Source organism: Nothobranchius furzeri, chromosome 5 (genome assembly GCF_043380555.1).
Source record: "Nothobranchius furzeri strain GRZ-AD chromosome 5, NfurGRZ-RIMD1, whole genome shotgun sequence".
Lineage (NCBI taxonomy): Eukaryota > Metazoa > Chordata > Actinopteri > Cyprinodontiformes > Nothobranchiidae > Nothobranchius > Nothobranchius furzeri.
In genome coordinates this window covers 57,196,765-57,221,183 of record NC_091745.1, presented here as the reverse complement: position 1 = coordinate 57,221,183, position 24,419 = coordinate 57,196,765, and the positions used below count along the sequence as shown (strand labels likewise).

The window sequence follows — 24,419 nt, the reverse complement described above, 5'->3', positions numbered from 1 at the left end:
TTGTCTGGGATTTGAACCCGGTACTTCTTGCACCCAAAGAGATAACCATACTCCTAGACCAACGAGCCTCTTGTTTTAGACTTCAAAAATAATGAAACTCAAGGATAACCTTTTCATCTAGTATTATCTACTAGCAAACATGGAGATGTTTCAATAACTGACTGTTCATGTTAAAGATCTGTGGGTTCAATGTAATTGGGAGTCGGCTGAAAGAGAATGTTTTTCCTGGGTCTTTATCAAATTAATAATAGGCTGTGTGTGAAGGAAACCCCAACTTGTCAGGTTTTTTTTCCACTTCATTTATGTGTTATTCATACTTGGCAAAAACACAACTCAACAAAGAGTGTCTCTTAGGCTCGTCCTGGATTTGAACCCGGGTCCTCTCGCACCCAAAGCGAGAATAATACTCCTAGACCAACGAGCCTCTTGTATATGTCTTCAAAATTCATGAAACTCAGGTATGACCTTTTCATCTGGTAGTACCTAATAGCAAATGTGGAGAGTCTTTCACTAACCTACCGGTCAAGTTAAAGTTCAGTGGGTTCAATATAATTGGGAGTTGGCTTAAAGAGAATGCTTTTCTTGGGTCTTTATCAAATGAATAATAGGCTGTGTGTGAATAAAACCCCAACTTATCAGGTTGTTCTTTCACTTGATTGATGTGTTAATCATACTTGGCAAACAAACATCTCATCAATGATTGTATCTTGGGCTCGTCCGGGATGTGAACCCAGGACCTCTCGCACCCTGAGCGAGAATCATACTCCTAGACCAACGAGCCATGTTATTAACAATAAGTTCTTCAGGAAACTAAAACATTCAAGCCAAAACTTCCACAGTTTATTATGTTGTCCTAAGATAAAAAAAGAGGCTATGTTTCATTTTGTATTGTTGATTTAGTTAGAATTTTTGACAACCAGCTAGTGACCTTGTTCTTTTCAATCAACATGGCAATCCTTTGAGGATCATTATCAAGATTTCCATGACATTGAGTGTATCTGTTATGCTCATGTATGTAACAAGAACATGAGGTCCTTACTCTTTGATTTTTAGTTCACAGTAGATTTAAAACACTAAAGGGTTGGTACATAAACAAGATTTGGTTGAGGGAAGAATTCATGTTTGAGTGAGGTTGTGTTGCAAATGATTGAGTTGCTTTATGGTTAAAAATAATTCTCCTCATTTTACCTTTATTATTTATATTAAGTGACTTTGAACAAGTACTTTTTAGCAATGAAAGCTGGGCTTGTCTGGGATTTGAACCCGGTATTTCTTGCACCCAAAGAGATAACCATACTCCTAGACCAACGAGCCTCTTGTTTTAGACTTCAAAAATAATGAAACTCAAGGATAACCTTTTCATCTGGTATTATCTACTAGCAAACGTGGAGATGTTTCACTAACCGACTGTTCATGTTAAAGATCTGTGGGTTCAATGTAATTGGGAGTCGGCTGAAAGAGAATGTTTTTCCTGGGTCTTTATCAAATTAATAATAGGCTGTGTGTGAAGGAAACCCCAACTTGTCAGTTTTTTTTCCACTTCATTTATGTGTTATTCATACTTGGCAAAAACACAACTCAACAATGAGTGTCTCTAGGGCTCGTCCGGGATTTGAACCCGGGACCTCTCGCACCCAAAGCGAGAATCATACTCCTAGACCAACGAGCCTCTTGTATATGTCTTCAAAATTCATGAAACTCAGGGATGACCTTTTCATCTGGTAGTACCTAATAGCAAATGTGGAGAGTCTTTCACTAACCTACTGGTCAAGTTAAAGTTCAGTGGGTTCAATATAATTGGGAGTTGGCTTAAAGAGAATGCTTTTCTTGGGTCTTTATCAAATGAATAATAGGCTGTGTGTGAAGAAAACCCCAAATTGTCAGGTTGTTCTTTCACTTGATTGATGTGTTAATCATACTTGGCAAACACACATCTCAACAATGATTGTATCTTGGGCTCGTCCGGGATTTGAACCCGGGACCTCTCGCAACCTAAGCGAGAATCATACTCCTAGACCAACGAGCCTTGTTATTAACGATAAGTTCTTCAGGAAACTAAAAAATTCAAGCCAAAACTTCCACAGTTTATTATGTTGTCCTAAGATGAAAAAAGAGGCTATAATTCATTTTGTATTGTTGATTTAGTTAGAATTTTTGACAACCAGCTAGTGACCTTGTTCTTTTCAATCAACATGGCAATCCTTTGAGGATCATTATCAAGATTTCCATGACATTGAGTGTATATGTTATGCTCATGTATGTAACAAGAACATGAGGTCCTTACTCTTTGATTTTTAGTTCACAGTAGATTTAAAACACTAAAGGGTTGGTACATAAACAAGATTTGGTTGAGGGAAGAATTCATGTTTGAGTGAGGTTGTGTTGCAAATGATTGAGTTGCTTTATGGTTAAAAATAATTCTCCTCATTTTACCTTTATTATTTATATTAAGTGACTTTAGAACAAGTACTTTTTAGCAATGAAAGCTGGGCTTGTCTGGGATTTGAACCCGGTATTTCTTGCACCCAAAGAGATAACCATACTCCTAGACCAACGAGCCTCTTGTTTTAGACCTCAAAAATAATGAAACTCAAGGATAACCTTTTCATCTGGTATTATCTACTAGCAAACATGGAGATGTTTCACTAACTGACTGTTCATGTTAAAGATCTGTGGGTTCAATGTAATTGGGAGTCGGCTGAAAGAGAATGTTTTTCCTGGGTCTTTATCAAATTAATAATAGGCTGTGTGTGAAGGAAACCCCAACTTGTCAGGTTTTTTTTCCACTTCATTTATGTGTTATTCATACTTGGCAAAAACACAACTCAACAATGAGTGTCTCTTAGGCTCGTCCTGGATTTGAACCCGGGACCTCTCGCAACCAAAGCGAGAATAATACTCCTAGACCAACGAGCCTCTTGTATATGTCTTCAAAATTCATGAAACTCAGGGATGACATTTTCATCTGGTAGTACCTAATAGCAAATGTGGAGAGTCTTTCACTAACCTACTGGTCAAGTTAAAGTTCAGTGGGTTCAATATAATTGGGAGTTGGCTTAAAGAGAATGCTTTTCTTGGGTCTTTATCAAATGAATAATAGGCTGTGTGTGAATAAATCCCAAACTTATCAGGTTGTTCTTTCACTTGATGGATGTGTTACTCATACTTGGCAAACTGACATCTCAACAATGATTGTATCTTGGGCTCGTCCGGGATTTGAACCCGGGACCTCTCGCACCCTAAGCGAGAATCATACTCCTAGACCAACGAGCCTTGTTATTAACAAGAAGTTCTTCAGGAAACTAAAAAAATCAAGCCAAAACTTCCACAGTTTATTATGTTGTCCTAACATAAAAAAAGAGGTTATGTTTCATTTTGTATTGTTGATTTAGTTAGAATTTTTGACAACCAGCTAGTGACCTTGTTCTTTTCAATCAACATGGCAATCCTTTGAGGATCATTATCAAGATTTCCATGACATTGAGTGTATATGTTATGCTCATGTATGTAACAAGAACATGAGGTACTTACTCTTTGATTTTTAGTTCACAGTAGATTTAAAACACTAAAGGGTTGGTACATAAACAAGATTTGGTTGAGGGAAGAATTCATGTTTGAGTGAGGTTGTGTTGCAAATGATTGAGTTGCTTTATGGTTAAAAATAATTCTCCTCATTTTACCATTATTATTTATATTAAGTGACTTTGAACAAGTACTTTTTAGCAATGAAAGCTGGGCTTGTCTGGGATTTGAACCCGGTATTTCTTGCACCCAAAGAGATAACCATACTCCTAGACCAACGAGCCTCTTGTATATGACTTCAAAATTCATGAAACTCAGGGATGACCTTTTCATCTGGTAGTACCTAATAGCAAATGTGGAGAGTCTTTCACTAACCTACTGGTCAAGTTAAAGTTCAGTGGGTTCAATATAATTGGGAGTTGGCTTAAAGAGAATGCTTTTCTTGGGTCTTTATCAAATGAATAATAGCCTGTGTGTGAATAACACCTCAACTTGTCAGGTTGTTCTTTCACTTGATTGATATGTTATTCATACTTGGCAAACACACACCTCAACAATGATTGTATCTTGGGCTCGTCCGGGATTTGAACCCGGGACCTCTCGCACCCTGAGCAAGAATCATACTCCTAGACCAACGAGCCATGTTATTAACGATAAGTTCTTCAGGAAACTAAAAAATTCAAGCCAAAACTTCCACAGTTTATTATGTTGTCCTAAGATAAAAAAAAGAGGCTATGTTTCATTTTGGATTGTTGATTTAGTTAGTATTTTTGACAACCAGCTAGTGACCTTGTTCTTTTCAATCAACATGGCAATCCTTTGAGGATCATTGTCAAGATTTCCATGACATTGAGTGTATCTGTTATGCTCGTGTATGTAACAAGAACATTTTGTCCTTACTCTTTCATTTTTAGTACACAGTAGATTTAAAAAACCTAAAGAGTTGGCATTGAAACAAGATTTAGTTGAGGGAAAAAATTAATGTTTGAGTGAGGTTGTGTGTCAAATGATTGAGTTCCTCTTTGAATAGAAATCATTCTCCTCAATTGCCCTTTATTTATATTAAGTGACTTCAGAACAAGTACTTTCTAGCAATGAAGGCTGTGCTCGACTGGGATTTGAGCCCCGTATCTCTTGCACCCAAAGCGATAACCATGTTCCTAGACCAATGACCCTCTTGTATATGTCTTCAAAATTCATGAAACTCAAGGATGACCTTTTCATCTGGTATTACCAACTAGCAAACATGGAGATCTTTCACTAACCTACTGTTCAAGTTAAAGTTCAGTGGGTTCAATATAATTGGGAGTTGGCTTAAAGAGAATGTTTTTCTTTGGTCTTTATCAAATGAATAATAGCCTGTGTGTGAATAACACCTCAACTTGTCAGGTTGTTCTTTCACTTGATTGATATGTTATTCATACTTGGCAAACACACACCTCAACAATGATAGTATCTTGGGCTCATCCGGGATTTGAACCCGGGACCTCTCGCACCCTAAGCGAGAATCATACTCCTAGACCAACGAGCCACGTTATTATTGATAAGTTCTTCAGGAAACAAAAAAATTCAAGCCAAAACTTCCACAGTTTATTATGTTGTCCTAAGATAAAAAAGAGGCTATGTTTCAGTTTGTATTGTTGATTTAGTTAGAATTTTTGACAACCAGCTAGTGACCTTGTTCTTTTCAATCAACATGGCAATCCTTTGAGGATCATTATCAAGATTTCCATGACATTGAGTGTATATGTTATGCTCATGTATGTAACAAGAACATGAGGTCCTTACTCTTTGATTTTTAGTTCACAGTAGATTTAAAACACTAAAGGGTTGGTACATAAACAAGATTTGGTTGAGGGAAGAATTCATGTTTGAGTGAGGTTGTGTTGCAAATGATTGAGTTGCTTTATGGTTAAAAATAATTCTCCTCATTTTACCTTTATTATTTATATTAAGTGACTTTAGAACAAGTACTTTTTAGCAATGAAAGCTGGGCTTGTCTGGGATTTGAACCCGGTACTTCTTGCACCTAAAGAGATAACCATACTCCTAGACCAACGAGCCTCTTGTTTTAGACTTCAAAAATAATGAAACTCAAGGATAACCTTTTCATCTGGTATTATCTACTAGCAAACATGGAGATGTTTCAATAACTGACTGTTCATGTTAAAGATCTGTGGGTTCAATGTAATTGGGAGTCGGCTGAAAGAGAATGTTTTTCCTGGGTCTTTATCAAATTAATAATAGGCTGTGTGTGAAGGAAACCCCAACTTGTCAGGTTTTTTTTCCACTTCATTTATGTGTTATTCATACTTGGCAAAAACACAACTCAACAATGAGTGTCTCTTAGGCTCGTCCTGGATTTGAATCCGGGTCCTCTCGCACCCAAAGCGAGAATAATACTCCTAGACCAACGAGCCTCTTGTATATGTCTTCAAAATTCATGAAACTCAGGTATGACCTTTTCATCTGGTAGTACCTAATAGCAAATGTGGAGAGTCTTTCACTAACCTACTGGTCAAGTTAAAGTTCAGTGGGTTCAATATAATTGGGAGTTGGCTTAAAGAGAATGCTTTTCTTGGGTCTTTATCAAATGAATAATAGGCTGTGTGTGAATAAAACCCCAACTTATCAGGTTGTTCTTTCACTTGATTGATGTGTTAATCATACTTGGCAAACAAACATCTCATCAATGATTGTATCTTGGGCTCGTCCGGGATGTGAACCCAGGACCTCTCGCACCCTGAGCGAGAATCATACTCCTAGACCAACGAGCCATGTTATTAACAATAAGTTCTTCAGGAAACTAAAAAATTCAAGCCAAAACTTCCACAGTTTATTATGTTGTCCTAAGATAAAAAAAGAGGTTATGTTTCATTTTGTATTGTTGATTTAGTTAGAATTTTTGACAACCAGCTAGTGACCTTGTTCTTTTCAATCAACATGGCAATCCCTTGAGGATCATTATCAAGATTTCCATGACATTGAGTGTATATGTTATGCTCATGTATGTAACAAGAACATGAGGTACTTACTCTTTGATTTTTAGTTCACAGTAGATTTAAAACACTAAAGGGTTGGTACATAAACAAGATTTGGTTGAGGGAAGAATTCATGTTTGAGTGAGGTTGTGTTGCAAATGATTGAGTTGCTTTATGGTTAAAAATAATTCTCCTCATTTTACCATTATTATTTATATTAAGTGACTTTGAACAAGTACTTTTTAGCAATGAAAGCTGGGCTTGTCTGGGATTTGAACCCGGTATTTCTTGCACCCAAAGAGATAACCATACTCCTAGACCAACGAGCCTCTTGTATATGACTTCAAAATTCATGAAACTCAGGGATGACCTTTTCATCTGGTAGTACCTAATAGCAAATGTGGAGAGTCTTTCACTAACCTACTGGTCAAGTTAAAGTTCAGTGGGTTCAATATAATTGGGAGTTGGCTTAAAGAGAATGCTTTTCTTGGGTCTTTATCAAATGAATAATAGGCTGTGTGTGAATAAAACCCCAACTTATCAGGTTGTTCTTTCACTTGATTGATGTGTTAATCATACTTGGCAAACAAACATCTCAACAATGATTGTATCTTGGGCTCGTCCGGGATTTGAACCCAGGATCTCTCGCACCCTGAGCAAGAATCATACTCCTAGACCAACGAGCCATGTTATTAACGATAAGTTCTTCAGGAAACTAAAAAATTCAAGCCAAAACTTCCACAGTTTATTATGTTGTCCTAAGATTAAAAAAAGAGGCTATGTTTCATTTTGGATTGTTGATTTAGTTAGTATTTTTGACAACCAGCTAGTGACCTTGTTCTTTTCAATCAACATGGCAATCCTTTGAGGATCATTGTCAAGATTTCCATGACATTGAGTGTATCTGTTATGCTCGTGTATGTAACAAGAACATTTTGTCCTTACTCTTTCATTTTTAGTACACAGTAGATTTAAAAAACCTAAAGAGTTGGCATAGAAACAAGATTTAGTTGAGGGAAAAAATTAATGTTTGAGTGAGGTTGTGTGTCAAATGATTGAGTTCCTCTTTGAATAGAAATCATTCTCCTCAATTGCCCTTTATTTATATTAAGTGACTTCAGAACAAGTACTTTCTAGCAATGAAGGCTGTGCTCGACTGGGATTTGAGCCCCGTATCTCTTGCACCCAAAGCGATAACCATGTTCCTAGACCAATGACCCTCTTGTATATGTCTTCAAAATTCATGAAACTCAAGGATGACCTTTTCATCTGGTATTACCAACTAGCAAACATGGAGATCTTTCACTAACCTACTGTTCAAGTTAAAGTTCAGTGGGTTCAATATAATTGGGAGTTGGCTTAAAGAGAATGTTTTTCTTTGGTCTTTATCAAATGAATAATAGCCTGTGTGTGAATAACACCTCAACTTGTCAGGTTGTTCTTTCACTTGATTGATATGTTATTCATACTTGGCAAACACACACCTCAACAATGATAGTATCTTGGGCTCATCCGGGATTTGAACCCGGGACCTCTCGCACCCTAAGCGAGAATCATACTCCTAGACCAACGAGCCACGTTATTATTGATAAGTTCTTCAGGAAACTAAAAAATTCAAGCCAAAACTTCCACAGTTTATTATGTTGTCCTAAGATAAAAAAGAGGCTATGTTTCAGTTTGTATTGTTGATTTAGTTAGAATTTTTGACAACCAGCTAGTGACCTTGTTCTTTTCAATCAACATGGCAATCCTTTGAGGATCATTATCAAGATTTCCATGACATTGAGTGTATATGTTATGCTCATGTATGTAACAAGAACATGAGGTCCTTACTCTTTGATTTTTAGTTCACAGTAGATTTAAAACACTAAAGGGTTGGTACATAAACAAGATTTGGTTGAGGGAAGAATTCATGTTTGAGTGAGGTTGTGTTGCAAATGATTGAGTTGCTTTATGGTTAAAAATAATTCTCCTCATTTTACCTTTATTATTTATATTAAGTGACTTTAGAACAAGTACTTTTTAGCAATGAAAGCTGGGCTTGTCTGGGATTTGAACCCGGTACTTCTTGCACCTAAAGAGATAACCATACTCCTAGACCAACGAGCCTCTTGTTTTAGACTTCAAAAATAATGAAACTCAAGGATAACCTTTTCATCTGGTATTATCTACTAGCAAACATGGAGATGTTTCAATAACTGACTGTTCATGTTAAAGATCTGTGGGTTCAATGTAATTGGGAGTCGGCTGAAAGAGAATGTTTTTCCTGGGTCTTTATCAAATTAATAATAGGCTGTGTGTGAAGGAAACCCCAACTTGTCAGGTTTTTTTTCCACTTCATTTATGTGTTATTCATACTTGGTAAAAACACAACTCAACAATGAGTGTCTCTTAGGCTCGTCCTGGATTTGAACCCGGGTCCTCTCGCACCCAAAGCGAGAATAATACTCCTAGACCAACGAGCCTCTTGTATATGTCTTCAAAATTCATGAAACTCAGGTATGACCTTTTCATCTGGTAGTACCTAATAGCAAATGTGGAGAGTCTTTCACTAACCTACTGGTCAAGTTAAAGTTCAGTGGGTTCAATATAATTGGGAGTTGGCTTAAAGAGAATGCTTTTCTTGGGTCTTTATCAAATGAATAATAGGCTGTGTGTGAATAAAACCCCAACTTATCAGGTTGTTCTTTCACTTGATTGATGTGTTAATCATACTTGGCAAACAAACATCTCATCAATGATTGTATCTTGGGCTCGTCCGGGATGTGAACCCAGGACCTCTCGCACCCTGAGCGAGAATCATACTCCTAGACCAACGAGCCATGTTATTAACAATAAGTTCTTCAGGAAACTAAAAAATTCAAGCCAAAACTTCCACAGTTTATTATGTTGTCCTAAGATAAAAAAAGAGGCTATGTTTCATTTTGTATTGTTGATTTAGTTAGAATTTTTGACAACCAGCTAGTGACCTTGTTCTTTTCAATCAACATGGCAATCCTTTGAGGATCATTATCAAGATTTCCATGACATTGAGTGTATATGTTATGCTCATGTATGTAACAAGAACATGAGGTACTTACTCTTTGATTTTTAGTTCACAGTAGATTTAAAACACTAAAGGGTTGGTACATAAACAAGATTTGGTTGAGGGAAGAATTCATGTTTGAGTGAGGTTGTGTTGCAAATGATTGAGTTGCTTTATGGTTAAAAATAATTCTCCTCATTTTACCATTATTATTTATATTAAGTGACTTTGAACAAGTACTTTTTAGCAATGAAAGCTGGGCTTGTCTGGGATTTGAACCCGGTATTTCTTGCACCCAAAGAGATAACCATACTCCTAGACCAACGAGCCTCTTGTATATGACTTCAAAATTCATGAAACTCAGGGATGACCTTTTCATCTGGTAGTACCTAATAGCAAATGTGGAGAGTCTTTCACTAACCTACTGGTCAAGTTAAAGTTCAGTGGGTTCAATATAATTGGGAGTTGGCTTAAAGAGAATGCTTTTCTTGGGTCTTTATCAAATGAATAATAGCCTGTGTGTGAATAACACCTCAACTTGTCAGGTTGTTCTTTCACTTGATTGATATGTTATTCATACTTGGCAAACACACACCTCAACAATGATTATATCTTGGGCTCGTCCGGGATTTGAACCCGGGACCTCTCGCACCCTGAGCAAGAATCATACTCCTAGACCAACGAGCCATGTTATTAACGATAAGTTCTTCAGGAAACTAAAAAATTCAAGCCAAAACTTCCACAGTTTATTATGTTGTCCTAAGATAAAAAAAAGAGGCTATGTTTCATTTTGGATTGTTGATTTAGTTAGTATTTTTGACAACCAGCTAGTGACCTTGTTCTTTTCAATCAACATGGCAATCCTTTGAGGATCATTGTCAAGATTTCCATGACATTGAGTGTATCTGTTATGCTCGTGTATGTAACAAGAACATTTTGTCCTTACTCTTTCATTTTTAGTACACAGTAGATTTAAAAAACCTAAAGAGTTGGCATAGAAACAAGATTTAGTTGAGGGAAAAAATTAATGTTTGAGTGAGGTTGTGTGTCAAATGATTGAGTTCCTCTTTGAATAGAAATCATTCTCCTCAATTGCCCTTTATTTATATTAAGTGACTTCAGAACAAGTACTTTCTAGCAATGAAGGCTGTGCTCGACTGGGATTTGAGCCCCGTATCTCTTGCACCCAAAGCGATAACCATGTTCCTAGACCAATGACCCTCTTGTATATGTCTTCAAAATTCATGAAACTCAAGGATGACCTTTTCATCTGGTATTACCAACTAGCAAACATGGAGATCTTTCACTAACCTACTGTTCAAGTTAAAGTTCAGTGGGTTCAATATAATTGGGAGTTGGCTTAAAGAGAATGTTTTTCTTTGGTCTTTATCAAATGAATAATAGCCTGTGTGTGAATAACACCTCAACTTGTCAGGTTGTTCTTTCACTTGATTGATATGTTATTCATACTTGGCAAACACACACCTCAACAATGATAGTATCTTGGGCTCATCCGGGATTTGAACCCGGGACCTCTCGCACCCTAAGCGAGAATCATACTCCTAGACCAACGAGCCACGTTATTATTGATAAGTTCTTCAGGAAACTAAAAAATTCAAGCCAAAACTTCCACAGTTTATTATGTTGTCCTAAGATAAAAAAGAGGCTATGTTTCAGTTTGTATTGTTGATTTAGTTAGAATTTTTGACAACCAGCTAGTGACCTTGTTCTTTTCAATCAACATGGCAATCCTTTGAGGATCATTATCAAGATTTCCATGACATTGAGTGTATATGTTATGCTCATGTATGTAACAAGAACATGAGGTCCTTACTCTTTGATTTTTAGTTCACAGTAGATTTAAAACACTAAAGGGTTGGTACATAAACAAGATTTGGTTGAGGGAAGAATTCATGTTTGAGTGAGGTTGTGTTGCAAATGATTGAGTTGCTTTATGGTTAAAAATAATTCTCCTCATTTTACCTTTATTATTTATATTAAGTGACTTTAGAACAAGTACTTTTTAGCAATGAAAGCTGGGCTTGTCTGGGATTTGAACCCGGTACTTCTTGCACCTAAAGAGATAACCATACTCCTAGACCAACGAGCCTCTTGTTTTAGACTTCAAAAATAATGAAACTCAAGGATAACCTTTTCATCTGGTATTATCTACTAGCAAACATGGAGATGTTTCAATAACTGACTGTTCATGTTAAAGATCTGTGGGTTCAATGTAATTGGGAGTCGGCTGAAAGAGAATGTTTTTCCTGGGTCTTTATCAAATTAATAATAGGCTGTGTGTGAAGGAAACCCCAACTTGTCAGGTTTTTTTTCCACTTCATTTATGTGTTATTCATACTTGGCAAAAACACAACTCAACAATGAGTGTCTCTTAGGCTCGTCCTGGATTTGAACCCGGGTCCTCTCGCACCCAAAGCGAGAATAATACTCCTAGACCAACGAGCCTCTTGTATATGTCTTCAAAATTCATGAAACTCAGGTATGACCTTTTCATCTGGTAGTACCTAATAGCAAATGTGGAGAGTCTTTCACTAACCTACTGGTCAAGTTAAAGTTCAGTGGGTTCAATATAATTGGGAGTTGGCTTAAAGAGAATGCTTTTCTTGGGTCTTTATCAAATGAATAATAGGCTGTGTGTGAATAAAACCCCAACTTATCAGGTTGTTCTTTCACTTGATTGATGTGTTAATCATACTTGGCAAACAAACATCTCATCAATGATTGTATCTTGGGCTCGTCCGGGATGTGAACCCAGGACCTCTCGCACCCTGAGCGAGAATCATACTCCTAGACCAACGAGCCATGTTATTAACAATAAGTTCTTCAGGAAACTAAAAAATTCAAGCCAAAACTTCCACAGTTTATTATGTTGTCCTAAGATAAAAAAAGAGGCTATGTTTCATTTTGTATTGTTGATTTAGTTAGAATTTTTGACAACCAGCTAGTGACCTTGTTCTTTTCAATCAACATGGCAATCCTTTGAGGATCATTATCAAGATTTCCATGACATTGAGTGTATCTGTTATGCTCATGTATGTAACAAGAACATGAGGTCCTTACTCTTTGATTTTTAGTTCACAGTAGATTTAAAACTCTAAAGGGTTGGTACATAAACAAGATTTGGTTGAGGGAAGAATTCATGTTTGAGTGAGGTTGTGTTGCAAATGATTGAGTTGCTTTATGGTTAAAAATAATTCTCCTCATTTTACCTTTATTATTTATATTAAGTGACTTTGAACAAGTACTTTTTAGCAATGAAAGCTGGGCTTGTCTGGGATTTGAACCCGGTATTTCTTGCACCCAAAGAGATAACCATACTCCTAGACCAACGAGCCTCTTGTTTTAGACTTCAAAAATAATGAAACTCAAGGATAACCTTTTCATCTGGTATTATCTAGTAGCAAACGTGGAGATGTTTCACTAACCGACTGTTCATGTTAAAGATCTGTGGGTTCAATGTAATTGGGAGTCGGCTGAAAGAGAATGTTTTTCCTGGGTCTTTATCAAATTAATAATAGGCTGTGTGTGAAGGAAACCCCAACTTGTCAGTTTTTTTTCCACTTCATTTATGTGTTATTCATACTTGGCAAAAACACAACTCAACAATGAGTGTCTCTAGGGCTCGTCCGGGATTTGAACCCGGGACCTCTCGCACCCAAAGCGAGAATCATACTCCTAGACCAACGAGCCTCTTGTATATGTCTTCAAAATTCATGAAACTCAGGGATGACCTTTTCATCTGGTAGTACCTAATAGCAAATGTGGAGAGTCTTTCACTAACCTACTGGTCAAGTTAAAGTTCAGTGGGTTCAATATAATTGGGAGTTGGCTTAAAGAGAATGCTTTTCTTGGGTCTTTATCAAATGAATAATAGGCTGTGTGTGAATAAAACCCAAACTTATCAGGTTGTTCTTTCACTTGATTGATGTGTTACTCATACTTGGCAAACACACATCTCAACAATGATTGTATCTTGGGCTCGTCTGGGATTTGAACCCAGGATCTCTCGCACCCTGAGCAAGAATCATACTCCTAGACCAACGAGCCACGTTATTATTGATAAGTTCTTCAGGAAACTAAAAAATTCAAGCCAAAACTTCCACAGTTTATTACGTTGTCCTAAGATAAAAAAGAGGCTATGTTTCATTTTGTATTGTTGATTTAGTTAGAATTTTTGACAACCAGCTAGTGACCTTGTTCTTTTCAATCAACATGGCAATCCTTTGAGGATCATTATCAAGATTTCCATGACATTGAGCGTATATGTTATGCTCATGTATGTAACAAGAACATGAGGTCCTTACTCTTTGATTTTTAGTTCACAGTAGAATTAAAACACTAAAGGGTTGGTACATAAACAAGATTTGGTTGAGGGAAGAATTCATGTTTGAGTGAGGTTGTGTTGCAAATGATTGAGTTGCTTTATGGTTAAAAATAATTCTCCTCATTTTACCTTTATTATTTATATTAAGTGACTTTAGAACAAGTACTTTTTAGCAATGAAAGCTGGGCTTGTCTGGGATTTGAACCCGGTATTTCTTGCACCCAAAGAGATAACCATACTCCTAGACCAACGGGCCTCTTGTTTTAGACTTCAAAAATAATGAAACTCAAGGATAACCTTTTCATCTGGTATTATCTACTAGCAAACGTGGAGATGTTTCACTAACCGACTGTTCATGTTAAAGATCTGTGGGTTCAATGTAATTGGGAGTCGGCTGAAAGAGAATGTTTTTCCTGGGTCTTTATGTAATTAATAATAGGCTGTGTGTGAAGGAAACCCCAACTTGTCAGGTTTTTTTTCCACTTCATTTATGTGTTATTCATACTTGGCAAAAACACAACTCAACAATGAGTGTCTCTAGGGCTCGTCCGGGATTTGAACCCGGGACCTCTCACACCCAAAGCGAGAATCATACTCCTAGACCAACGAGCCTCTTCTATATGTCTTCAAAATTCATGAAACTCAGGGATGACCTTTTCATCTGGTAGTACCTAATAGCAAATGTGGAGAGTCTTTCACTAACCTACTGGTCAAGTTAAAGTTCAGTGGGTTCAATATAATTGGGAGTTGGCTTAAAGAGAATGTTTTCTTGGGTCTTTATCAAATGAATAATAGGGTGTGTGTGAAGAAAACCCCAAATTGTCAGGTTGTTCTTTCACTTGATTGATGTGTTAATCATACTTGGCAAACAAACATCTCAACAATGATTGTATCTTGGGCTCGTCCGGGATTTGAACCCAGGATCTCTCGCACCCTGAGCAAGAATCATACTCCTAGACCAACGAGCCATGTTATTAACGATAAGTTCTTCAGGAAACTAAAAAATTCAAGCCAAAACTTCCACAGTTTATTATGTTGTCCTAAGATAAAAAAAAAGAGGCTATGTTTCATTTTGGATTGTTGATTTAGTTAGTATTTTTGACAACCAGCTAGTGACCTTGTTCTTTTCAATCAACATGGCAATCCTTTGAGGATCATTGTCAAGATTTCCATGACATTGAGTGTATCTGTTATGCTCGTGTATGTAACAAGAACATTTTGTCCTTACTCTTTCATTTTTAGTACACAGTAGATTTAAAAAACCTAAAGAGTTGGCATAGAAACAAGATTTAGTTGAGGGAAAAAAATAATGTTTGAGTGAGGTTGTGTGTCAAATGATTGAGTTCCTCTTTGAATAGAAATCATTCTCCTCAATGGCCCTTTATTTATATTAAGTGACTTCAGAACAAGTACTTTCTAGCAATGAAGGCTGTGCTCGACTGGGATTTGAGCCCCGTATCTCCTGCACACAAAGCTATAACCATGTTCCTAGACCAATGACCCTCTTGTATATGTCTTCAAAATTCATGAAACTCAAGGATGACCTTTTCATCTGGTATTACCAACTAGCAAACATGGAGATCTTTCACTAACCTACTGTTCAAGTTAAAGTTCAGTGGGTTCAATATAATTGGGAGTTGGCTTAAAGAGAATGTTTTTCTTGGGTCTTTATCAAATGAATAATAGCCTGTGTGTGAATAACAACTCAACTTGTCAGGTTGTTCTTTCACTTGAAGGATGTGTTAATCATACTTGGCAAACACACATCTCAACATTGGTTGTATCTTGGGCTCGTCCGGGATTTGAACCCGGGACCTCTCGCACCCTAAGCGAGAATCATACTCCTAGACCAACGAGCCACGTTATTAACAATAAGTTCTTCAGGAAACTAAAAAATTCAAGCCAAAACTTCCACAGTTTATTATGTTGTCCTAAGATAAAAAAGAGGCTATGTTTCATTTTGTATTGCTGATTTAGTTAGAATTTTTGACAACCAGCTAGTCACCTTGTTCTTTTCAATCAACATGGCAATCCTTTGAGGATCATTATCAAGATTTCCATGACATTGAGTGTATATGTTATGCTCATGTATGTAACAAGAACATGAGGTCCTTACTCTTTGATTTTTAGTTCACAGTAGATTTAAAACACTAAAGGGTTGGTAAATAAACAAGATTTGGTTGAGGGAAGAATTCATGTTTGAGTGAGGTTGTGTTGCAAATGATTGAGTTGCTTTATGGTTAAAAATAATTCTCCTCATTTTACCTTTATTATTTATATTAAGTGACTTTAGAACAAGTACTTTTTAGCAATGAAAGCTGGGCTTGTCTGGGATTTGAACCTGGTATTTCTTGCACCCAAAGAGATAACCATACTCCTAGACCAACGAGCCTCTTGTTTTAGACTTCAAAAATAATGAAACTCAAGGATAACCTTTTCATCTGGTATTATCTACTAGCAAACGTGGCGATGTTTCACTAACCGACTGTTCATGTTAAAGATCTGTGGGTTCAATGTAATTGGGAGTCGGCTGAAAGAGAATGTTTTTCCTGGGTCTTTATCAAATTAATAATAGGCTGTGTGTGAAGGAAACCCCAACTTGTCAGGTTTTTTTTCCACTTCATTTATGTGTTATTCATACTTGGCAAAAACACAACTCAACAATGAGTGTCTCTAGGGCTCGTCCGGGATTTGAACCCGGGACCTCTCGCACCCAAAGCGAGAATCATACTCCTAGACCAACGAGCCTTTTGTATATGTCTTCAAAATTCATGAAACTCAGGGATGACCTTTTCTTCTGGTAGTACCTAATAGCAAATGTGGAGTCTTTCACTAACCTACTGGTCAAGTTAAAGTTCAGTGGGTTCAATATAATTGGGAGTTGGCTTAAAGAGAAAGTTTTCTTGGGTCTTTATAAAATGAATAATAGGCTGTGTGTGAAGAAAACCCAAACTTGTCAGGTTGTCCTATCATTTGATTGATGTGATTATCATACTTTGCAAACACACATCTCAACAATGATTGTATCTTGGGCTCGTCCAGGATATGAACCCGGAAGCTCTCGCACCCTAAGCGAGAATCATACTCCTAGACCAACGAGCCACGTTTATAAAGAAAAGTTCGTCAGGGAACTAAAAAAATTCAAGCCATAACTTCCACAGTTTATTATGTTGTCCTAAGATAAAAAAAGAGGCTATGTTTCATTTTGTATTGTTGATTTAGTTAGTATTTTTACAATCAGCTAGTGACCTTGTTCTTTTCAATCAACATGGCAATCCTTTGAGGATCATTATCAAGATTTCCATGACATTGAGTGTATCTGTTATGCTCGTGTATGTAACAAGAACATTTTGTCCTTACTCTTTCATTTTTAGTACACAGTAGATTTAAAAAACCTAAAGACTTGGCATAGAAACAAGATTTAGTTGAGGGAAAAAATTAATGTTTGAGTGAGGTTGTGTTGCAAATGATTGAGTTCCTCTTTGAATAGAAATCATTCTCCTCAATTGCCCTTTATTTATATTAAGTTACTTCAGAACAAGTACTTTCTAGCAATGAAGGCTCTGCTCGACTGGGATTTGAGCCCTGTATCTCTTGCACCCAAAGGGATAACCATGTTCCTAGACCAATGACCCTCTTGTATATGTCTTCAAAATTCATGAAACTCAAGGATGACCTTTTCATCTGGTATTACCAACTAGCAAACATGGAGATCTTTCACTAACCTACTGTTCAAGTTAAAGTTCAGTGGGTTCAATATAATTGGGAGTTGGCTTAAAGAGAATGTTTTTCTTGGGTCTTTATCAAATGAATAATAGCCTATATGTGAATAACACCTCAACTTGTCAGGTTGTTCTTTCACTTGATTGATGTGTTTTTCATACTTAGCAAACACACACCTCAACAATGATTGTATCTTGGGCTCGTCCGGGATTTGAACCCGGGACCTCTCGCACCCTAAGCGAGAATCATACTCCTAGACCAACGAGCCACGTTATTAACGATAAGTTCTTCAGGAAACTAAAAAATTCAAGCCAAAACTTTCACAGTTTATTATGTTGTCCTAAGATAAAAAAGAGGCTATGTTTCATTTTGTATTGTTGATTTAGTTAGAATTTTTGACAACCAGCTAGTGACCTTGTTCTTTTCAATCAACATGGCAATCCTTTGAGGATCATTATCAAGATTTCCATGACATTGAGTGTATATGTTATGCTCATGTATGTAACAAGAACATGAGGTCCTTACTCTTTGATTTTTAGTTCACAGTAGATTTAAAACACTAAAGGGTTGGTACATAAACAAGATTTGGTTGAGGGAAGAATTCATGTTTGAGTGAGGTTGTGTTGCAAATGATTGAGTTGCTTTATGGTTAAAAATAATTCTCCTCATTTTACCTTTATTATTTATATTAAGTGACTTTAGAACAAGTACTTTTTAGCAATGAAAGCTGAGCTTGTCTGGGATTTGAACCCGGTATTTCTTGCACCCAAAGAGATATCCATACTCCTAGACCATCGAGCCTCTTGTTTTAGACTTCAAAAATGATGAAACTCAAGGATAACCTTTTCATCTGGTATTATCTACTAGCAAACGTGGAGATGTTTCACTAACCGACTGTTCATGTTAAAGATCTGTGGGTTCAATGTAATTGGGAGTTGGCTGAAAGAGAATGTTTTTCCTGGGTCTTTATCAAATGAATAATAGGCTGTGTGTGAAGGAAACCACAACTTGTCAGGTTTTTTTTCCACTTCATTTATGTGTTATTCATACTTGGCAAAAACACAACTCAACGATGAGTGTCTCTAGGGCTCGTCCGGGATTTAAACCCGGGACCTCTCGCACCCAAAGCGAGAATCATACTCCTAGACCAACAAGCCTCTTGTATATGTCTTCAAAATTCATGAAACTCAGGGATGACCTTTTCATCTGGTATTACCTAATAGCAAATGTGGAGAGTCTTTCACTAACCTACTGGTTAAGTTAAAGTTCAGTGGGTTCAATATAATTGGGAGTTGGCTTAAAGGAGACATAACATGCTTTTAAGTTATTCCTTTTTACATCTAAATCCTTCAGTTGGGGTCTAAATACAGTGGAACTGCAGTTCTTTGGTCTGATTTCCTCATTATTGTTGCTCTACAGACCCTCATCTACCCCTGTTCTGAGGAGAGTCTTGAGAACGAGCCGTTTTGGGGTACTGTCTCTTTAAACTGGAGGAGGAGCTGTAAACTCCGCCCCCCCTCCATAGTGCAGACCTGTACTCTCCTCCCCCAGTCGGACTTTGTAGTTCTATAGAGAAATCATTATTTAGCATAGCAGATTTAGCGTAGCATATTAGCATTTTTAAAACATGTGGGGAGAGTAGTTCATCAAGCTGTTTCAAGGCTGCTAACTCTCTCATACATTTGTCTGTAGTCACTCACACACACCCGTCACGGCCGACGGAGGAACAAGTGAGCAGGCACGTGCGCGCGTGCACACACACACACACACACACACCCGTCATGGCAGACGGAAGGACAAGCAGCAGGCACGCGCGCGCACACACACACACACACAAGGAATGCTGCTTGCTTATTTATTTCTATTAAAAATGTTTGAAAAAATGATACAGCTCATTAAAACACCATTAAAAGAATATATTTTATTAAGATCTATATATATATATATACATACATGTAATTATAAATAATTTTATAAGTAGTCTTATTTTATATTGGGTGTCTTAATGGCTGAAAATGGATAAAAAGCAGTTACATTTTAATTTAAAGATTTGAGATTCTAGTGACAAATAAAGAACATTCCTCCAAATGTTCTTTAATGTGATCATTATAATTCTAATGCTTACAACTTTTTTATTGTCTGCAATGCGTAGCCTATATCTTTATTAAATGTGTGTTTTGCTGTAAAGTGGTAATTCTCTCTAATGTGTACAGAGAGGTGGAAATCAGTGCTGCAGTGAAATTCCCAAGATCAGTCTGCTTTGCTAACAAATATAGTTAAATCTTACCTGCATTCTAAATAAATACCGTTAGGTGAAAACATCAGTAGGCATTGAGTTATTGATACAATCCCTAACAGCCAGAATGGAAGAAGAGCATGCTGGGTCATCCTGGATCTGAGCCTGTTCTGTGTATTTACCTACAGGATGCAATAAATGTCTACAAGGCTGAGTTTGGACCATTACATCTAAAAGAAAACATACAATCAGTGATTTTTTAAATTGTTTACATTAATATACACATTTTCTAAGTATTAACCTCACAGCAAATAAGTAGAACAATATAATAAACAGGCTTTAGTAGTTAAACAGGCGTTGTGCACACAGGTGCTTTGTGTCTCGGTGCTGGTGGTATCTAGGTTTCAGAGTTCCTGTCCTCCTGCCGTCTTCTGTTGTCCTCAGGATACGGATTGATGTTTCCTAATGATGAGGGAGGGGCAGTATGTGGGCTTCAAACTGGTCCTGGATAACAGTGGGAGACCTCCGTTGTCTGAATACTGAGATCAGAGGGTTGATGAGATGCAGATCTTCTCTACCTCATCTAGAAACGGAGTTGGTTCAGGGAAAACTTTTCCAAAGACCAGTTCCATGATGTCATCGCCATATTCTGCAATGATAGACGATAACTTTAATGACATATTTTGTCTACAAGCAGCTTTAGGAAAGTCGTTTCTTTAGCTTTCATGTTTATAGTCACGTTTGTGTTTGTTCACAAGTTCACTTTGCTGCAGTGACTTCATATTCTTACAAATGTAATAAAATAGTGACACTAAAATTATACAAATGATTCCTTATGAAAGGAAGCTCATTAGAGAGCAGTGCAGACAGACTTACTACATGCTGCAGCTGTTTTTGTAGGCCAGCTGCTGCTGAATTTGGGGAAAGTTATTCTGCACACATCCAGATCAGATGGTCGATTACAGAAAATAATGTAATTCAATCATTTCTAAACAGACTAAACAAGTAAAACATCAAATAAATCACTCTGCTGTCATCAGACGGAGGGATTCAGGGGGTGAGGTGTTCTTAATGATGAGGGTGGCTGAGGTGTGTCATCACTCACTTTGGTCTGGTCCAGCTACCATCTCTTTACTGGTGGGTCTCCTTCCTCAGTAGGTGAAGTGAAGGTCCAACATCTGAACGTTCTGTGTTCCTTAGAGGAGAAGAAAAGTAACATTAGCAAGCTGGCTAAATTATTTTTTACTAGCATCTCAAGGCCTTGGAGAAGCAGATCTTCACTTACCTAAACATCAGACCAGTTTGTCCCAGCTGAGCTCATCAGGGCTTTAGTCTGACAGCCTGTCAGTGAAACACGGCTCCAGCCTTCTGGATGTGGACTGTAAAAAGCAAAGGAGCATTTTTACTTTTGTTTTAATTATTTTACAGCCGATTTTATCAGCTTTCCGACACTCACGCTCATACAGACGGTGAGCTTTGCTGCGTCTGACTGATGCAGAGTTAGTTTTTAGATCTGCAGTGAGACAAAAAACTAACCTCACTCCACTCAGAGATTGTTCTTTAAAACTTGTATTAAATCCACTGTGTTGACGCACTTTAACGACTTTGTCACGCTGCATTTTAGCTGATATGGGACTTTATTTACTGGATGCTAAGATTACATCACACTCACGTAGAATAACACACAGGCTCTCTGCTGTTACAATCAGTGGGAGGTTATCATCTGGTGTAAAAGAAGGTGTTGATCAGAAATCACGTTTTATTCCACGAAAATCAGCCAAATCCACATTAATCTGGGTGCTAACTTTACTAGCATACTGTGCTAGCGATAGCAAGCCGGATGCTAATGCTTTAGTGCTGCTAATGCCCGTAAATCTAAAGTAAAGTTTGTCGACATTTTAGAGTGATATGAAGCTTACCGCTCTGCTGCTGTGTCCCGGTGCTGTCACATTCAGACGGAAATGACTCCATTTAGATAGATGAAGCCCTCAGTACTTAGCCACTAGCCTGGAGACAGAACGAACGAACCACGCGCGCGCGCGCGCACGCACACACACACACACACATACACACACACACACACACACACTACTTTTTCTTCTGTGTTTTTTTTAGCAGTAGTGTCATCAGCTCCTGGGTTTAAATACTGCCACACCACCCTTCCTTAAAACGAGGAACAGTTTTGAGCTGTGTGTGGCTAAAATAACCAGACATTCTGCATTTTTCCAATAGGACTACAAAAAATCTTAGCGAGAAGAAAAAATGGCGGATTGGCTCTGTGTTTAGCCGAGGGCCATTACCATATTTGGTAGTTATCCTGACGAAATAGATGTAATAGATAATGTGAAAAACTGAACGGGTGGACAAATATGCCCAAAACTTAATATCTAAATAGCAACTCCAGTGAATAATATAAGCCTTTTTGCTCACTTAGACACTTAAAATGTGAAACACACTGTGTTAATGGATAAAAAAGTGGGTTTTTCATGTTATGTCTCCTTTAAAGAGAATGCTTTTCTTGGGTCTTTATCAAATGAATAATAGGCTGTGTGTGAATAAAACCCCAACTTGTCAGGTTTTTCTTTCACTTGAATGATGCGTTAATCATACTTGGCAAACACACATCTCAACAATGATTGATTCTTGGGCTCGTCCGGGATTTGAACCCGGGACCTCTCGCACCCTAAGCGAGAATCATACTCCTAGACCAACGAGCCACGTTATTAATGATAAGTTCTTCAGGAAACTAAAAAATTCAAGCCAAAACTTCCACAGTTTATTATGTTGTCCTAAGATAAAAAAAAGAGGCTATGTTTCATTTTGTATTGTTGATTTAGTTAGAATTTTTGACAACCAGCTAGTGACCTTGTTCTTTTCAATCAACATGGCAATCCTTTGAGGATCATTATCAAGATTTCCATGACATTGAGTGTATATGTTATGCTCATGTATGTAACAAGAGCATGAGGTCCTTACTCTTTGATTTTTAGTTCAAATTAGATTTAAAACACTAAAGGGTTGGTACATAAACAAGATTTGGTTGAGGGAAGAATTCATGTTTGAGTGAGGTTGTGTTGCAAATGATTGAGTTGCTTTATGGTTAAAAATAATTCTCCTCATTTTACCTTTATTATTTATATTAAGTGACTTTAGAACAAGTACTTTTTGGCAATGAAAGCTGGGCTTGTTTGGAATTTGAACCCGGTATTTCTTGCACCCAAAGAGATAACCATACTCCTAGACCAACGAGCCTCTTGTTTTAGACTTCAAAAATAATGAAACTCAAGGATGACCTTTTCATCTGGTATTATCTATTAGCAAACGTGGAGATGTTTCACTAACCGACTGTTTATGTTAAAGTTCTGTGGGTTCAATGTAATTGGGAGTCGGCTGAAAGAGATTGTTTTTCCTGGATCTTAATCAAATGAATAATAGGCTGTGTGTGAAGGAAACCCCAACTTGTCAGGTTTTTTTTCCACTTCATTTATGTGTTATTCATCCTTGGCAAAAACACAACAGAACAGTGAGTGTCTCTAGGGCTCACCGGGGATTTGAACCCGGGACCTCTCGCACCCAAAGCGAGAATCATACTCCTAGACCAACGAGCCTCTTGTATATCTCCTCAAAATTCATGAAACTCAGCGATGACCTTTTCATCTGGTATTACCAACTAGCAAACGTGGAGATCTTTCACTAACCTACTGTTCAAGTTAAAGTTCAGTGGGTTCAATATAATTGGGAGTTGGCTTAAAGAGAATGTTTTTCTTGGGTCTTTATCAAATGAATAATAGCCTGTGTGTGAATAAAACCTCAACTTGTCAGGTTGTTCTTTCACTTGAAGGATGTGTTAATCATACTTGGCAAACACACATCTCAACAATGATTGTATCTTGGGCTCGTCCAGGATTTAAACCCGGGACCTAACGCACATTAAACGAGATTCATACTGATAGACCAACGAGCCACATTTAAAAAGAAAAGTTAATCAAGAAACTAAAAAATTCAAGCCATAACTTCCACAGTTGTTTATGTTGTCCTAAGATAAAAAAGAGGCTACGTTTCATTTTGTATTGTTGATTTAGTTAGAATTTTTGACAACCAGCTAGTGACCTTGTTCTTTTCAATCAACATGGCAATCCTTTGAGGATCATTATCAAGATTTCCATGACATTGAGTGTATATGTTATGCTCATGTATGTAACAAGAACATGAGGTCCTTACTCTTTGATTTTTAGTTCACAGTAGATTTAAAACACTAAAGGGTTGGTACATAAACAAGATTTGGTTGAGGGAAGAATTCATGTTTGAGTGAGGTTGTGTTGCAAATGATGAGTTGCTTTATGGTCAAAAATAATTCTCCTCATTTTACCTTTATTATTTATATTAAGTGACTTTAGAACAAGTACTTTTTAGCAATGAAAGCAGGGCTTGTCTGGGATTTGAACCCGGTATTTCTTGCACCCAAAGAGATAACCATACTCCTAGACCAACAAGCCTCTTGTTTTAGACTTCAAAAATAATGAAACTCAAGGATAACCTTTTCATCTGGTATTATCTACTAGCAAACGTGGAGATGTTTCACTAACC

At 37.2% G+C, this 24,419-nt stretch overlaps 1 long non-coding RNA gene and 12 other non-coding genes across 13 annotated transcripts; all 13 read right to left on the bottom strand.

Annotated features, from left to right (window-relative positions):
• Positions 1 to 1,597: 1,597 nt before the first annotated feature.
• Positions 1,598 to 1,669, bottom strand: trnap-ugg (transfer RNA proline (anticodon UGG)). The gene has a single exon. It is a non-coding gene; the product is annotated as a tRNA-Pro (tRNA).
• Positions 1,670 to 1,954: 285 nt separating this feature from the next.
• Positions 1,955 to 2,026, bottom strand: trnap-agg (transfer RNA proline (anticodon AGG)). The gene has a single exon. It is a non-coding gene; the product is annotated as a tRNA-Pro (tRNA).
• Positions 2,027 to 3,201: 1,175 nt separating this feature from the next.
• Positions 3,202 to 3,273, bottom strand: trnap-agg (transfer RNA proline (anticodon AGG)). Its single transcript has one exon. It is a non-coding gene; the product is annotated as a tRNA-Pro (tRNA).
• A 1,708-nt stretch (positions 3,274 to 4,981) lies between these two features.
• Positions 4,982 to 5,053, bottom strand: trnap-agg (transfer RNA proline (anticodon AGG)). Its single transcript has one exon. It is a non-coding gene; the product is annotated as a tRNA-Pro (tRNA).
• A 2,954-nt stretch (positions 5,054 to 8,007) lies between these two features.
• trnap-agg (transfer RNA proline (anticodon AGG)) lies at positions 8,008 to 8,079 on the bottom strand. The gene has a single exon. It is a non-coding gene; the product is annotated as a tRNA-Pro (tRNA).
• A 2,954-nt stretch (positions 8,080 to 11,033) lies between these two features.
• Positions 11,034 to 11,105, bottom strand: trnap-agg (transfer RNA proline (anticodon AGG)). Its single transcript has one exon. It is a non-coding gene; the product is annotated as a tRNA-Pro (tRNA).
• Positions 11,106 to 13,167: 2,062 nt separating this feature from the next.
• trnap-ugg (transfer RNA proline (anticodon UGG)) lies at positions 13,168 to 13,239 on the bottom strand. Its single transcript has one exon. It is a non-coding gene; the product is annotated as a tRNA-Pro (tRNA).
• A 1,174-nt stretch (positions 13,240 to 14,413) lies between these two features.
• Positions 14,414 to 14,485, bottom strand: trnap-ugg (transfer RNA proline (anticodon UGG)). The gene has a single exon. It is a non-coding gene; the product is annotated as a tRNA-Pro (tRNA).
• Positions 14,486 to 15,660: 1,175 nt separating this feature from the next.
• trnap-agg (transfer RNA proline (anticodon AGG)) lies at positions 15,661 to 15,732 on the bottom strand. The gene has a single exon. It is a non-coding gene; the product is annotated as a tRNA-Pro (tRNA).
• An 817-nt stretch (positions 15,733 to 16,549) lies between these two features.
• On the bottom strand, positions 16,550 to 16,621 carry trnap-ugg (transfer RNA proline (anticodon UGG)). Its single transcript has one exon. It is a non-coding gene; the product is annotated as a tRNA-Pro (tRNA).
• A 1,171-nt stretch (positions 16,622 to 17,792) lies between these two features.
• Positions 17,793 to 17,864, bottom strand: trnap-agg (transfer RNA proline (anticodon AGG)). Its single transcript has one exon. It is a non-coding gene; the product is annotated as a tRNA-Pro (tRNA).
• Positions 17,865 to 20,255: 2,391 nt separating this feature from the next.
• On the bottom strand, positions 20,256 to 21,887 carry LOC139070122 (uncharacterized). Its single transcript, XR_011520765.1, has 4 exons — positions 21,752 to 21,887; positions 21,118 to 21,211; positions 20,938 to 21,027; positions 20,256 to 20,481 (listed from the first exon to the last, which is right to left on the bottom strand). It is a non-coding gene; the product is annotated as an uncharacterized lncRNA (long non-coding RNA).
• A 590-nt stretch (positions 21,888 to 22,477) lies between these two features.
• trnap-agg (transfer RNA proline (anticodon AGG)) lies at positions 22,478 to 22,549 on the bottom strand. Its single transcript has one exon. It is a non-coding gene; the product is annotated as a tRNA-Pro (tRNA).
• Between the last annotated feature and the right edge of the window lie 1,870 nt (positions 22,550 to 24,419).